Source organism: Bos grunniens, chromosome 16, assembly GCF_055505025.1.
Source record: "Bos grunniens cultivar Pamir isolate PY7600 chromosome 16, Bosgru_T2T1.0, whole genome shotgun sequence".
In the NCBI taxonomy this organism is placed as follows: domain Eukaryota; kingdom Metazoa; phylum Chordata; class Mammalia; order Artiodactyla; family Bovidae; genus Bos; species Bos grunniens.
The window spans coordinates 40464284-40478276 of NC_141180.1; the positions used below are offsets into that span (position 1 = coordinate 40464284).

Consider the following 13993-nt stretch of genomic DNA (forward strand, 5'->3'; position numbering starts at 1 on the left):
TTTTCTTAATTGTTTGGGTTTGATTTTTTAGATCTTTTTTCTTCTCTTGTATTTCTTGATTATATGAGTCCATTTAACATTTGTTGTAAAGCTGGTGTGGTGGTACTGAATTCTCTCTACTTTTGCTTGTCTGAAAAGCTTTTTATTTCTCCATCAATTTTGAATGAGATTCTTGCCAGGTACAGTAATCTTGGTTGTAGATTTTTCCGTTTCAGTACTTTAAATATATCCTGCCATTCCCTTCTGGCCTGCAGTTTCTGCTTAATGATCGGCTGTTAAGTATATGAGATTTCCCTTGTATGTTTTGTTGCTTCTCCCTTGCTGCTTTTAATATTCTTTCTTTGTGTTTAGTCTTTGTTAGTTTGATTAGTATATGTCTTGGTGTGTTCCTCCTTGGGTTTATCCTGTATAGGTCTCTTTGTGCCTCTTGGAGTTGATTGCCTATTTCCCTTTCCATGTTGGGGAAAATTTCAACTATAATCTCTTCAAAAATTTTCTCATACCCTTTCTTTTTCTCTTCTTCTTCTGGGACCCCTCTAATTCAAATGTTGGTTCATTTGATATCAATTGATTCCAGAGGTCTCTGAGACTATCTTCATTACTTTTCTTTCTTTTTACTTTATTCTGCTCTTTAGAAGTTAATTCCACCCTTTTATCTTCCAGCTCACTGATTTGTTCTTCTGCTTCAGATAGTCTGCCATTGATTTCTTCAAGAATATTGTTAATTTCAGTAATTGTGTTGTTTGTCTCTGCATGTTTATTCTTTAATTCTTCTTGGTCTTTGTTAATTGATTCTTGAATTTTCTCCATTTTGCTTTAAAGGTTTTTGATCATCTTTACTATCATTATTCTGAATTCTTTTTCAGGTAATTTTTCTATTTCCTCTTCATTTATTTGGACTTCTGTGTTTCTAGTTTGTTTCTTTGTTTGTGTAGTATTTCTCGGCCTTTTTGTTATTTTTTTTTTTAAGTTATTGTGCTTGAGGTCTCCTTTTCCCAGGTTTTAGTCTTGAATCCTTTCTTCCTTTTGGCTTCCGCCCTCTGAGGTTGGTCCAGTGGTTGTGTAACCTTCTTATAGGGTGAGTTTGTGCTGAGTTTTTGCTTGTTTGCTTGTTTTTCCTCTGTTGGGCAAGCCTAAGTGAGGTGGTAATCCTGTCTGCTGATGATTTGGTTTGTAATTTTCTTTTGTTTGTTGTTTAGATGAGGCATCCTGCACAGGGTGCTATTGGTGGTTGGGTGATGCCAGGTCTTATATTCCAGTGGTTTCCTTTGTGTGAGCTCTCCCTATTTGATACTCCCTAGGGTTAGTTCTCTGGTAGTCAAGGGTCTTGGAGTCAGTGCTCCCACTCCAAAGGCTCAGAGTGTTATCTCTGGTCAGGAACAAAGATTCTACAAGTGGCTTGTTATGGTATGAAGTGAGATTAACACAAATATGCAAAAATGAGAAACCAAAGATGAACCCCAGGCAAACTGCAGTTACAAAATCAGGCAAAAAATAATGGAATATACACATATACATATATACCCAAAGCAAAATCAAAACAGTTCAGCAAAAAGAAAGTACAATAGATTGACCCAACAAACAAAGGAAGCCAAAAATTATATTTACCAGTTAAGAACAAAACTAACTAAAGTACAAACTGCAAAACAAAATTAAAGCAGGGTGCCAAGTGGGGACTAAAGCAATGAAAACAAAACCAACAAATATGTTGAGAGGAAAAGAAATAAAGAATAGATATGCAAAGTTAAATAGAGGTAGAGGATGAAGATTTATATAAAGATTAACTGCAAGGGCAAAAGAGCAGTAGGAAAGGCAAATGAAGGAATAAATGTATAAAAAATATAATAGGTTTAAAAAATTTTAAGTTAGAATGATAAAAAAGAGAAAAGAAAGAAAAATAAGGAAGAGGAAAGAAAAAAGGAAAAATAAAGGAAAACTCCACAGAACTGCAAAAGCCCAAAGCAGATGCAGAGGTTCATACAACAAGAAAAAGTGTGACTGAATATACATATACACCCATAAGCAAAATCAAAACAGTCCAACAAAAATAAAGTACAATAGATTGACCTGATAAACAAAGGAAACCAAAAATTGTATCTATCAGAACAAAACTAACTAAAGCACAATTGGAAAACAAAACTAAAGCAAGGTGCCAATTGGGGAATAAAACAATGAGAATAAAACTAACAAATATATTGAGACTAAAGGAAAGAAAGAAAAGAAAGAAATAATAGATATCCAAAGTTAAATAGTGGTTGATAAAGAAGATTTACATATATTAAAGATTAATAGGAAGGGTAAAAGAACAGTAGGAAAAGCCAGCAAAGGAATAAATGTAGAAAAATAATAATAGGTTTAAAAAATTAAAATTAAAAAAGAGAAAAAAATAAACCCTCCCCAGAACTGCAAAAGCCCAACATAAAGGCAGAGGTTTATACTAACAATGAAAAATGTGACTGAGAAAAAGATGAAAAAGAAAAAAAAAAACCCTCAAAAGCTTAATTAGATTTCATACTGCTGCTGCTAAGTTGCTTCAGTCGTGTCCGACTCTGTGCGACCACAGAGATGGCAGCCCACCAGGCTCCCCCATCCCTGGGATTCTCCAGGCAAGAACACTGGAGTGGGTTCCCATTTCCTTCTCTAATGCATGAAACTGAAAAGTGAAAGTGAAGTCGTTCAGTCATGTTCGACTCTTAGTGACCCCATGGACTGCCGCCTACCAGGCTCCTCTGCCCATGGGATTTTCCAGGCAAGAGTACTGGAGTGGGTTGCCATTGTCTTCTCCTAATTAGATTTCATAGTGCCAATAAAATCAACAACTACAACAGAGGGGGGGAAAGTAAAGAAAAGAAAAAAAAATCCAAAAGAATCTACAAAATAAGTCAAAACATAACAATAATAAATGTTTTTCTTGCGTCACTGCTGTCAGAGTCCTTTCCCTTGCTGGGAGTCACAGTCCACTTCACCTCCCTAGGATGCCTTCTAACACTGTGCTGATCTCTGGACCTGCTGTGGGGGCAGCTCAGATTCTAATCTGGTCCTACTCCTGTGTGTTCTTGCCTATGTCCACAGCTATCAGAACTAGTCCATTTTCTTTTGAAGGAGCTCTCATTGATCTTTTAGATAATCCACACCACAGTCTGCCCAGTTGATCGTGTTAATCACATTTAATATACAGCTTGTATATTAAGTGCGAGGGTTTTGGGTCGTCTTCCTTAGTCACACTTGCCCTGGATTTCAAGTGTGGTTTTATTTCCACCTCTGCATGTGGGTCATCCACTGGGATTTGCTCCTGAGGTTGCCCTGGAGGACTTGGGTTTACTCCTGTGAGGGCCAGATGTGGAGGTGGTGCAGGTGCTTGGGTTGCAGGGGTTCTGGCAGCACCAGATATTCAGGGGTGTTGGCGGCTAGGGCAGCAGGAAATACTGTGCTCTAGAAGGGTATGGCAACCAGGATTGGCCAATATGCTCCAGTATTCTTGCCTGGAGAACCCTTCTCCCTGACAGAGAAGCCTGGCAGGCGACAGTCTACAGGGTCACAAGGAGTCGGACACAACTGAAGTGACCCTGTGCGCATAGGTGCAAGACATTTTTTTGCCTGTGGCAGCTCTGCCCCAGTGAGAGTTGAGCGTGAAGGTGATGCAGCTGTTTGGCTTGCAGGGACTCTGGCAGCACCAAGTGTGCAGGGACACAGACTGCCTCCGCTGCAGGAGTTATGGCCCTATCAGAGTCTTTTTTTGAGCCTCTTGCAGCTGGTGATCAGAAGGCCTCTTTGGCCAGTCTTTCTCTGTAGCTCTGCCTATTCAGGTACTTAGAGGGCTTTCTTGCCTGGGGTCCTTCTCTGCTGTTTGGTGCATCAGGCACATAGAGGGGCCCGCGGCTGCGGTCCTACTCTGTAGATTGGTGCATCAGTCACTTAAAGGAGCACCCTGGGTGGGGTCCTACTCTGTAGTTCAGTGTGTCAGGCGTTTGATGGGCCACCCTCTCTATTGTTGAGCTGCCAATGCTGGCATGTGGGGGGAGAGAGGCTATGATGTTGGCTCCACCCCCTACACGTGACTCAGCAGTATCACCTTGCTTTCATGGCTACCTGGCTTTCCTCCACAGGCATTTCCCACTACAATCTCTTCCCTCACATCCCCATGATCTGTCTCTCCGAAGTCAGTAGCAGCCCTCACCCAGGGATTGCTCCACAATCCCTAAACTCCAGTTTCCAGCCACTGCGCCCTCTAGGGAATGTATGGCTGTGGCAAGGACCGTCTGATTCTCATTCCATTTAGGCTACCACAGATCAGCTCTTTCACATTCAGCCTTAAATGTTTCTCCTCTGACTCAGACAATTGCCCTGATATGGGAATCGGACCCCTGCTTCAGTTTCCCCACCCACCGAGGGCAGGTCCAGTCCTACTAATACTCCTGTTTTTCCCCCTAGTTCCTTTGTCCTACCGAGTTTTGCATGGGTCTATATATTCTTTTCCGCTGGCCAGGTACTCCTGTCTGCTCTCAGCTGGTGTTCTGCATGCACTTCTGTGTTTGAAGTGTATTGCTGATATATCCATAGAGAGAGATGTACTCCATGTCCACCTACTCCTCTGCCATCTTTGTACCCCAATGTTCATTGCAGCACTATTTACCATAAGTAGGACGTGGACGCAACCTAGGTGTCCATTGGCAGATGACTGGATAAGGAAGTTATGGTATATATAAACAATGGAATGTTATTCAGTTATAAAAAGGAATGCATTTGAGTCAGTTCTAATGAGGTGGATGAACCTTGAGCCTATTACACAGAGTAAAGTAAATCAGAAAGAGAAAAAACAAATGCAGTGTATAAACTCATATATGTGGAATTTAGAAAGACAGTACCAATGATCCTACATGCAGGTAGGATGACACAGATGTAAAGAACAGACTTTTGGACTCAGTGGGAGAAGGCAAGGGTGGGATGATTTGAGAGAATAGCATTGAAACATGTACATTACCATATGTAAAACAGATGACCAGTGCAAGTTCAATGCATGAAGCTAGGCACCGAAAGCCCATTTTCTGGGACAATGCAAAGGGATAGGCTAGGGAGGGGTTCAGGATTGAGGGGACACGTGTATACCTGTGGCCAATTCATGTTGATATATGGCAAAAAACATCACAATATTGTAAAGTAATTATCCTTCAATTAAAACAAATAAATTTTAAAAAGAAAATGCTTTCTAAGACACAACACACAGATTTTAATGCTACAGGAATAAACAAACTTATTTCTCATTGGCAAAAAATATGTTGATTGTAATGGTTCCTATCTTGATTAATAAAGATATATTTGAGCCCAGTTATAATAATTTAAAATTCATAGCCTGAAACCGCAATTACTTTTTCACCAACCTAAACACATCTCTGCCTCCCTTCTCTAAATGTGCTGATCCTCCATGGCTCAGCTGAATTCCTATTCCTTCCTATTATTCCTCTTCTGGTCACATAATTATAGTTAACTTTGAACTCCCTTGTTTTGGGACTCCCATTTTGGAGGTTTGCATTGTCATTTAGATATCTTATGGTTTTTTAGTTGCTCTGCATGTGCTTACTTTGTCTTTCAGACTGCACAGAAAGGGACTAATTACAGAACTCTTTTATGTGCACGATAAGGGGCTTACCTGGTGGCTCAGATGGTAAAGAATCTACTGCAATGCTGGAGACCCAGGTTCCATCCCTAGGTTGGGAAGATCCCCTGGAGAAGGAAATGGCAACCCACTCCAGTATTCTTGCCTGGAGACTTCCATGGACAGAGGAGCCTGATGGGGTACAGTCCCTGTGGACAGAAATAATCAGAGGTAGCTGAGCGACTAACACTTATTTACACTTACAGAAAGTACATAGTGATCAGCCCATCTTTGGGCCCTTGAGATAGAGGCTTGCTTGATTGACTCTGTGACAGCCTGCAGCATCAGACAACTAGAACGGATGGAGTAGTGAAGACTCAAGACTGAGGGAAAATGCAGAGATGATGAGGATGATGATGAGAGTGTAAATTCCTAGGCAGGTGGATAAGAAATCTGTGGTCCCCAAGGAGGAGAAAGGGATCTGGGGCTCTTAAGGAGAAGATAGGGGTCTGGAATTCTCAAGGAGGAAAGGACAAATGTTTTTTTCCTACATTCCTTAGTAAGGATTATATAACAATAATGTATCCTGTTTGAGGACAAGTTTCTCCTTCCTGAAAACCTTCTGACTAATCCTGCTATCTTAAAATGTATATTATGGGAGTGGGTCTAGTAAGATCTTTACAACCTTGAGACATTTTGATTTACTGTAATAACCAATTAAAAAGTATATAATTCTCTTGCTAAGACTAGGGATTGGGGCACTCTCCATTCCCCTTCTGATGTCTATGTTGGAAGCTTTCTCTGTCCGTTTTTATACTTTAGTAAAACTCTGCTACACAAAAGCTCTTGAGTGATCAAGCCTGGTCTCTGGTCCTGAAGCTAAATCTTCTTCGGAGATCACAAATCCAACACCCTTCCCGTAAGCTATCAATGATAATGGTGACTGGGACTCCAGAGAGTGTCCTGGTAACTACAAGTGCATATCACAGCTTGCTTATGGGTTTCTTGTTGAAGTTTCTATTTCTTGTGATTGCTAAGAAAAAAAAAAGTCCATGCTCAGAGGAATGAGCATAAATGAGCTATGAAGTTCTCAGCCAGACAGTCTGGATATCAAAACATGCTGTCATGTTTGGCCCTTGGCTGGTTCATTCCATCCTCGCCTATAGCTCAGTTGGTAAAGAATCTGCCTGCAATGCAGGTTCAATTCCTGGGTCAGGAAGTTCTCCTGGAGAAGGGATAGGCTACCCATTCCAGTATTCTTGGGATTCCCTGGTGGCTCAGCTGGTAAAGAATCTGCCTGCAATGCAGGTTCAATTCCTGGGTCAGGAAGTTCTCCTGGAGAAGGGATAGGCTACCCATTCCAGTATTCTTGGGATTCCCTGGTGGCTCAGCTCGTAAAGAATCTGCCTGCAATATGGGAGACCTGGGCTTGATCCCTGGGTTGGGGAGATCCCCTGGAGAAGGGAAAGGCTACCCACTCTAATATTCTGGGCTGGAGAATTGAATGGAGTATGGCTGAGTGACTTTCACTGGGATCTTTAATACTTCATATGAAAGCACAACGTCAGTCTGTTTCATTCATATGGATCTTGGTAAACCTTGCAAAAGAGTGAAGCATGTTTTCTATTCTTTCCCAGTCTACAATACACTTGTGAATTTACTGGAATGCTCTGGGCCCACCCAAGACAGGAAATAAGTTTAGTGTTGGTACATCATAGTGTTATTTCTGGAAATGAGATGTTCTGTGGCTCTAAGTACCAGAAACATGCAGACAGCCACACAAGGAGCTCACATCTGGAGAAGTAAGAGCTGCTGCCAGCATTTCTCTCTGATGTGATAAACCTGAGGATGTGGGCATGTGGCAAAATATTTTCCGTTTAGCAAAAAATTAAACCATAAGCAACAGAAGGAAGGAAAAAATTCTATAAATCTATCATTTCCTGATCACCCAAAGGGAGTACAAAGGTAAAAATACTGCAAGCTACACTCTCTAGAGCTTGACATCAAGGCTGGAGGCTTCTTGAGACTTTGTGGCTTAGTGTAGGGGTTCTATCACAGGCCCTGCAAGCAGTGTCATTCAGCTGGACCAGAGAAGATAATAGGAGTCCTGGGCAAAAAAATTCCAAGAAAAAAATCTCTTTCCTTCTGATGACAATATTAATAATGATAATGATAAACACAATAGAAACTAATTGAGCAACAGCTATGTGCTAGTAATCTGACCTTGGTGCTTTATACATTCCAGTTCACATTATCTTCATGAAAGGTCCCTAAGGTATTCACTAGCATTATCTCCATTCTACAGATAAGTAAACAGAGACATAGGCTTCCCTGGCAGCTCAGTGGTCAAGAATCTGCCAATGCAGGAGCCATGGGTTTGGTTCCTGGGTTGAGAAGATCCTCTGGAGGAGGAAATGGCAACCCACTTCAGTATTCCTGCCTGGAGAATCCCATGGACAGAGAAACTTGGTGGGCTAGAGTCCATGGGATCACAAAGAGTTGGACATGACTCAAGCAACTGAGCATGCAGACACTCAAACAGAGGTACAGAGTGGACAAAAGACTTGTCTAAGGTTAGAGCATAAAAAGTCAAGGAGGTAAACTCCAGTTTCTAGTCTCTATTCAAATAAGTGAAATATAAAGATAGTCCTACTAAGAGATACAAACATTTATGTTTTCAGTCATCATGTCTAATTCTGTGGTTGTGTGATTACACACACAGTATCTCTAAGAAGGTATAAAGACACATAGCTCTAAGTCCTAATCTAGTTCCCAACTTGAGCATATTCGGATTGAGGCAAAGGCAGCAATGGAAGATCCCTGCAGAACGGATAGGCTACCCACCCCAGTACTCTCGGGCTTCCCTGGTAGTGCAGATGGTAAAGAATCTGCTTGAAGGCGTGAGACCTGGGTTTGATCCCTGGGTTGAGAAGGTTCCCCTGGAGAAGGGCACAGCAAACCACTCCAGCATTCTTGTCTGGAGAATCCCATGGACAGAGGAGCCTGGTGAACTACAGTTCATAGGTTCACAAAGAGTCAGACATGACTGAGTGACTGACTGAGTACACATGCAAAGATAGCTAATCATAACTCTAAACAATCTCTTTAACTTGTAAACTAGTATCATTTGATTAGGTTTAAAGCACTTAACCTGAATGAGAGACATGATGTACCTGAGGTGAAAGTATAAACAGACACAAATATAGTAACTAGATGGTTCTGGAAGATGTGTCTTTTGGGTTTCTGAGATCATCTATGACATATCCTTGTACACAAGATATTGCCCATGTTAGAAGTATAGACCTCACAATAAAAGACTACATATTTTTCATAAAATCCTGCTTGCTATATCCTCTATATAGTATAAAATGCAGCAAAATTCTACATATAAACAATAGTGTATCTGAGAATATGAGAAAGGCTAAATTGGATGGACACACTTCTGCTTAAAAAGTCTTATCTTCTCAGCTCCTATGCTCCCTTGAAACTGCTCAGAGTCCAGTCACAGGTTGTTCAGTCACTCAGTCGTGTCCGGCTCTTTGTGACCCATGAGCTGAAGCACACTTCCTTTTTCTTCATTATCTCCCAGAGTTTTCTCAAACTCATCTCCATTGAGTTGGTGATGTTATCCAACCATCTCATTCTCTGTTGCCCCCTTCTCTTCCTGTCTTCAGTCTTTCCCCACAAAATGGAGTAGAAAGACATGCACTCATCTTCTCTGAGAACACCAAAATCATAACTGTTGAATAACCATCAACAGGAGGATGTTGGAACCCACCAAAAAAAAAAAAAAACCCCATGTTGAAGAGCAAAGGATAAGCCACAACAAGATGGTAGGAGGGGTGCAATCACGAAAAAATAAAATCCTGTAATCACTGGGTGGGCGACCCACAAACTGGAGAACAATAATACCAAGAAATTCTTTCACTGCTGCAAAGTTTCTAGGCCCCACATAGACTTCCCAACCTGGGGATCCAGCAAAGGGACTGGGAATCCCCAGGGCATCTGACTTTGAAGGACAGCAGGATTTAATTACAGAATGTCCATAAACTGGAGGAAACAGAGACTCTGTAGGGCACAAACAAAACCCAGGGGAAAGGAGCAGTAACCTCACAAGAGACTGAGCCAGATCTGCCTGTGGGTATTTGAGGGTCTTCTGCAGAGGTGTGGGTTGGCAGTCGCCTGCCATGGGGAAAGGGACACTGGAAGCAGCGGTCTTGAGAAGCATGTACTGGCATAAGTCCTTTTGGAGGTGACCAGTAGCCCTACCATAGAGCCCATAGATTCCAGGACTGAGCCAATCAGTTATCAGTTCAATCACTCATTCATATCCAACTCTTTATAACCCCATGGACTGCAGCATGCCAGGCCTCCCTGTCCAACAACAACTCCCAGAGTTTACTCAAACTCACGTCCATTGAGCTGGTGATGCCATCCAATCATCTCACCCTCTGTCGTCTCCTTCTTCCCTCGCCTTCAATCTTTCCCAGCATCAGGGTCTTTTCAAATGAGTCAGTTCTTTGCATCAGATGGCAAAAGTATTGGAGTTTCAGCTTCAGCATCAATCCTTCCAATGAATATTCAGGACCGATTTCCTTTAGGATGGACTGGTTGGATCTCCTTGCAGTCCAAGGGAATCTTAAGAGTCTTCTCCAACACCATAGTTCAAAAGCATCAATTCTTTGGTGCTCAGCTTTCTTTATAGTCCAACTCTCACATCCATACATGACTACTGGAAAAACCATAGCCTTGACTATACACAGCTTTGTTGCCAAAGTAATGTCTGGGCTTTTTAATATGCTGTCTAAGTTGGTCATAACTTTTCTTCCAAGGAGCAAACATCTTTTAATTTCATGGCTGCAGTCACCATCTGCAGTGATTTTAGAGCCCCCCAAAATAAAGTCTCTCACTGTTTCCACTGTTTCCCCATCCATTTGCCATGAAGTGATGGGACTGGTTGCCATGATCTTAGTTTTCTGAATGTTGAGTTTTAAGCCAACTTTTTACTCTTCTGTTTCATTTTCATCAAGAGGCTCTTTATTTCTTTGCTTTCTGCCATAGTGTGGTGTCATCTGCATATCTGAGGTTATTGATATTTCTCCTGGCAGTCTTGATTCCAGGTTGTGCTTCATCCAGCCCAGCATTTCACATGATATTCTCTGCATAAAATTTAAATAAGCAGGGTGACAATATACAGCCTTTGTGTACTCCTTTCCCAATTTGGAACCAGTCTATTGTTCCATGTCCAGTTCTAACTGTTACTTTTTGACTTACATAAAGATTTCTCAGGAAGCAGGTCTGGTCGTCTGGTATTCCCATCTCTTTAAGAATTTTCCACAGTTCGTTTTGATTCACACAGTCAAAGGCTTTGGCATAGTCAATAAAGTAGAAGTAGATGTATTTCTGGAACTCTCTTGTTTTTTCAATGACCCAATGGATGTTGGCAATTTGATCTCTGGTTCCTCTGCCTTTTGTAAATCCAGCTTGATAAACTACTAGAATTTCATGATTCATGTACTGTTGAAGCCTGGCTTGGAAAATTTGGGTATTACTTTACTAGCGTTGTGAGATGAGTGCAATTGTGTGATAGTTTGAACATTCTTGGGTTTCCCTGGTGGCTCAGAGGGTAAAGTGTCTGCCTGCAACGTGGGAGACCTGGGTTTGATCTCTGCATTGGGAAGATCCCCTGGAGAAGGGAATGGCAATCCACTCCGGTATTCTTGCCTGGAAAATCCCATGGACAGAGAAGCCTGGTAGGCTATAGTCCTTGGGGCCTCAAAGAGTAGGACACGACTGAGAAACTTCAATTTTGAGCATTCCTTGGCATTGCCTTTCTTTGGAATTGGAATGAAAACTAAACTTTTCCAGTTCTGTGGACACTGTTGAGTTTTTCAAATTTGCTGTCATATTGAGTGCAGCACTTTAACAGCATCATCTTTTAGGATTGGAAACAGCTCAACTGGAACTCTATCACCTCAACTAGCTTTGTTTGAAGTGATGCTTCCTAAGCCCCACTTGACTTCGTATTCCAGGATGTCTGGCTCCAGGTCAGTGATCACATCATCGTGATTATCTGGGTTGTGAAGGTCTTTTTTTGTATAGTTCTTCTGTATATTCTTACCACCTCTTAATACCTTCTGTTAGGTCTATACCATTTCTGTCCTTTATTGAGCCCATCTTTTCATGAAATGTTCCCTTGGTATCTCTAAATTTCCTGAAGAGACCTCTATTCTTTCCCATTCTATTGTTTTCCTCCATTTCTTTGCAATGATCACTGAGGAAGGCTTTCTTATCTCTCCTTGTTATTCTTTGGAACTCTGCATCCAAACAGGTATATCTTTCCGTTTCTCCTTTGCCTTTAACTTCTCTTCTTTTCTCAGCTATTTGTAAGGCTCCTCAGCCAACCATTTTGCCTTTTTGCATTTCTTTTTCTTGGGGATGGTCTTTATCACTGCCTCCTGTACAATGTCATGAACCTCCAACCATGGTTCTTCAAGCACTCTGTCAGATCGAATCCCTTGAATATATTTGTTCCTTCCACTGGATAACCATAAGGGTTTGATTTTGGTCATACCTGAATGGTCTAGTCATTTTCTCCACTTTCTTCAATTTCAGTCTGAATTTGGCAATAAGGAGTTCATGATCTGAGCCACAGTCAGCCCCTGGTCTTGTTTTTGCTGACTGGATAGAGCTTCTCCATTTTTGGCTGCAAAGAATATAATCAAGCTGATTTCAGTATTGACCTTCTTGGTGATGTCCATGTGTAGATTCTTCTCTTATGTTGTTAGAAGAGAGTGTTTGCTACGACCAGTACGTTCTCTTGGAAAAACTCTATTAGACTTTGGCCTGCTTCATTCTGTACTCCAAGGTCAGATTTGCCTATTACTCCAGGTGTTTCTTGACTTCCTACTTTTGCATTCCGGTCCCCTATAATGAAAAGGACATCTTTTTTGGGTGTTAGTTCTAAAAGGTCTTGTAGGTCTTCATAGAACCGTTCAACTTCAGCTTCTTCAGCATTACTGGTCGGGTCATAGACTTGGATTACTGTGATACTGAATGGTTTGCTTTGGAAATGAACAGAGATCATTCTGCCATTTTTGAGAATGTATCCAAGTACTGCATTTTGGACTCTTTTGTTGGCTATGATGGCTACTCCATTTCTTCTAAGGGATTCTTGCCCACAGTGGTAGATATAATGGTCATCTGAGTTAAATTCACCCATTCCAGTCCGTTTTAGTTCCTGATTCCTAAAATGTCGATATTGACTCTTGCCATCTCCTGTTTGACCACTTCCAATTTGCCTTGATTCATGGACCTAACATTCCAGGTTCCTATGCAATATTGCTCTTTACAACATTGGACTTTACTTCCATGACCAGTCACATCCACAACTGAGTGTTGTTTCTACTTTGGCTCCGTCTCTTCATTCTTTCTGGAGTTATTTCTCCACTGATCTCCAGTAGCATATTGGGCACCTACTGACCTGGGGAGTTATCTTTTGGTGCCCTATCTTTTTGCCTTTTCATATTCTTCATGGGATTCTCAAGGCAAGAATACTGAAGTGGTTTGCCATTCCCTTCTCCAGTGGACCACATTTTGTCAGAACTCTTCACCATTACCTGTCCATCTTGGGTGGCCCTACACAGCATGGCTCATAGTTTCATTGAATTAGACAAGGCTGTATTCCATGTAATCAGATTGGTTAGTTTTCTGATTGTGGTTTTCAGTCTGTCTGCCCTCTGATGGAGAAGGATAAGAGGCTTATGGAAGCTTCCTGATGGGAGAGACTGACTGAGGGGGAAACCAGGTCTTGTTCTGATAGATGGAGCCAAGCTCAGTAAATCTTTAATTCAATTTTCTATTGAAGGGTGGGGCTCTATTCCCTCCCTGTTATTTGACCTGAGGCCAAACTATGGTGGAGGTAATGAAGATAATGGCAATCTCCCGGTGCCCCCAACCCTGCAGCAGGCCACTGCCCACCCATGCTTTTGCTGGAGACTCCTGGACACTCACAGGCATGTCTGGGTCAGTCTCTTGTGGGGTCACTGCTCCTTTCTTCTGGGTCCTGGTACACACAAAGTTCTGTTTGTGCCAGTCCTGTGTTAAGTTCTGGTGGCTCTATGGTGGGGTTAATGGTGACCTCCTCCAAGAGGGCTTATGCCATACCAAGGTTCACCGGTCCCAGAACCCCTGCCTCCGCAGCAGTCCATTGCTGACCAATACCTCTTCAGGAGACACTCAAACACAGTTCTGTCTCAGTCTCTGTGGAGTCTCTGGGTCCTGATGCACACAAGGTAGGTATGAGCCCTCTAAGCATCTCTGGTGAATATGGGGTTTTATTACAAATTCGATTTTGTCCCTCTTACCATCTTGCTGGGGCTTCTCTTCCCTTGGACTGAG

General features: G+C 41.9%; 1 long non-coding RNA gene across 2 annotated transcripts in view; it reads right to left on the reverse strand.

Moving 5' to 3' along the window:
- Positions 1–13993, reverse strand: part of LOC147356685 (uncharacterized) — a 437761-nt gene that overhangs the window by 46537 nt on the left and 377231 nt on the right. For both annotated transcript variants that reach the window (XR_015143451.1, XR_015143452.1), the window contains exon 3: positions 5648–5802. This is a non-coding gene — a long non-coding RNA (uncharacterized LOC147356685). The remainder of the gene's footprint in view (positions 1–5647; positions 5803–13993) is intronic.